General features: G+C 50.3%; 1 protein-coding gene across 2 annotated transcripts in view; it reads right to left on the bottom strand.

Annotated features, from left to right (window-relative positions):
• Window positions 1-2,565, bottom strand: part of LSAMP (limbic system-associated membrane protein) — a 314,985-nt gene that overhangs the window by 611 nt on the left and 311,809 nt on the right. The gene's annotated exons all lie outside the window — the stretch shown is intronic.

The raw sequence follows: 2,565 nt of genomic DNA, 5'->3' as shown, positions 1-2,565 counted from the left end.
CCGGCCGCCAGCCCCGCATCTCCCCGCTCCGACACCTTCCTGGCGGCGGCCCTGGGATGCCAGGCAGGGCTCGTTGTAATTCTGCGCGGTGGCCGGTGCCTGTCTGCAGCCAGACACCGGCTCCGCGGGGGCTGATTCATCACAGCGGTCCGATCAATAAAACATGGGCCCAACCAGCGGATGCCGCCCCTCCCGGGGGCTGCGCCGCAATTATTTCTTTCTTAATCAGAGCAGAGGAAGGCTTCACTGTTGCGTTTATGGCCCCGTGGCATGACACCGATGGGGTGAGGGTGCAGGGTGTGCCAGGGAGGTTGATTTTTCATAAGGGTGGGAAACGACCGTGCAGGCGCGTGTGCGTGCGTGCACGGGGGGCGGGGGGTGGCAGGGAGGAGCGCTCTGCCGCAGCAACAAATAATGCGGCCTCGCTCCAGGAATATTAAGTGCTAACACTCCTGACATCTTCTCATTCATCCTCTCATTTATGGGTTCCCTTTTCTGGATGGCTTTAAAGGCAGCGATGCTGTTTTAAATTCACCCTGCAATACCAAGCCTTGGCAGCCTTTTCTTTATCATGGGGCAGGGGGGTGTACATGGCTATGGTTTTGTAAAGGCATGCTCATCATGTATATGTACCCATAGGTATACGCATATATGTACATGTGTATGTACACATGCATGCACATGTACACATCCATGTATAGATACATGTATATGTACACGTATATGCATATGTACCTGCACATGCACGCATACACATATGCATATATGTGCATGTATAGTGTTTTACACAGAAGGGGTACAGGAAGATGCTGAAGTGTGGAGCTGGAGATAAGGCTATATGTCAGGACTGAGTCTGCTGTGGAAGAAAGAAGACATGCTTACTACCAAGAAGAGCTATTTCTAATGGCAGGGGGGAACCCACACGCCCCCCACCCCCAAAAAGCCCCCTTTTCAGGAAAGCACCATGGAACCAAAGTGCAATTGCCGCCTCTCACAACCTGCAGCGTTTACCAAGCAAAGAGCCCCTCTCTGCTGGGTGGAGCACGGGTGCCACAGGTTTGCTCAGCGGCACAGTGGCTACTAAACTCCAGCTGGTGTCTAAAAGGCAGCAAATCCAAGAAGAACATCCCCAGAGCACCTGAAATTCTGTAGCACTTTCATTTGTGTGATTTCTTCCTAACGTAGCCCATCGCTTACTAGATCAGCTGTTTGTGCCCCAATTCTATTCTTTCATTATTAAGTAAGTATGTGCTGAATTGTGTGGAAAATTTATATTCCATCTATGGCTTCTTTTCTCAGTCAATCCCTGCTCATCTTTTGTAGCTTGTCACACAAATCCTACAGCACTGATTTTGCACTCCTTGTTTGGTGGATCGAAACTTATTTTCCCCTCTGAGCTCAGGAAGAAGTTCAAGTTCAGCTACTACGTTTACCTAACCAATGTGTCAGAGAAAGCATCTTTCACGGTGAAATGACTGTGGAGAGGATGTTTGGAAACATTTCCATCCTCTGTTGGCAGTGAAAAAGTCCCAAAACATAACTTCTTTGGCGCAGCAAAAAAAGTCAGGAACACGCTAGGCAAGGTGTGTTGCCCACAAAAAGTTTTCAACCATCACATTTTTACTGTTTGGCTAAAATTCTATTTGTCTAACACATACACAGACATGTATGTAACACATACATGTGGCAACCAGCCCCCTTCTTGTCACTTTTCTCAGATGCACATGCAATCAGAGCAGAGGCGTATGTACCTATGGAGGCAGACACCGCACACACCTAGCACAGCAGAGGGATGGGTATGCTTGGCCTCGCCGGGGTACTGCTGCCTTAACGTGCGTAAGTGCACGGCTTGGGGTTTGTGTGCTTGGGAGGTGGTAGGGGTAAGGTATGGTATGGTATGGTGTATGGTATGGTGTATGGTATGGTATGGTATGGTTTCAGAGATGAGCTTCTGTAATACCTGGGTATAAGGGAGGACACACAAGGCATGGTTTGATAAAAGACTGGGGAGAGAGGGTCACACCAGCTTCTGCTCTGCTTGACCTTGCGTGAATAAGCTTGAGGGTATCTGACAAGCCAAGACTCCTATCTCCATGGCTGAAAAATGGTGTGAGTTATATGTCCTCCCATTTCCCTGCTAAGCTCCCTGCACGTGCCAGCGAGTTGGGGGCCCAGTAGCAGAAGCCCCTCCATGTGCAGTCCTAATTATCTGCACACCACCACCACGTACTCATACCAGCAGTTGTTTGCACCCAGGTCCCGTGTGTAGCTGCACAGGTGCCGGCCAGTGTGGCAAGCTGACCTGGAGCCCTGGGACCCAGTGTGGTTCGGAGCCGCTGCAGCCCCTGCACGTAACCCTGGGGGCTGCGTGGAATTGCTGTCTTACACGTATGCCTCATTTACTATCGCATGTATTATAAAAATAGGGGAAGGTTATAGTCCAACCACAAAACGAAATCTTGAAAACTTTGAGAATTTAGGCTTTAGAGAGGACTAATTGCGCACTGCCGCACCACCACCACCCCCCCTCCAGCCGCACCCCTGTACATGTGCGCACATCCCACA

This window comes from Charadrius vociferus, unplaced genomic scaffold (assembly GCF_000708025.1).
Source record: "Charadrius vociferus isolate BGI_N301 unplaced genomic scaffold, ASM70802v2 scaffold162, whole genome shotgun sequence".
NCBI classification, from domain to species: domain Eukaryota; kingdom Metazoa; phylum Chordata; class Aves; order Charadriiformes; family Charadriidae; genus Charadrius; species Charadrius vociferus.
The sequence above is the reverse complement of the archived record's forward strand: the minus strand, read 5'-3'. Positions and strand labels throughout refer to the sequence as shown.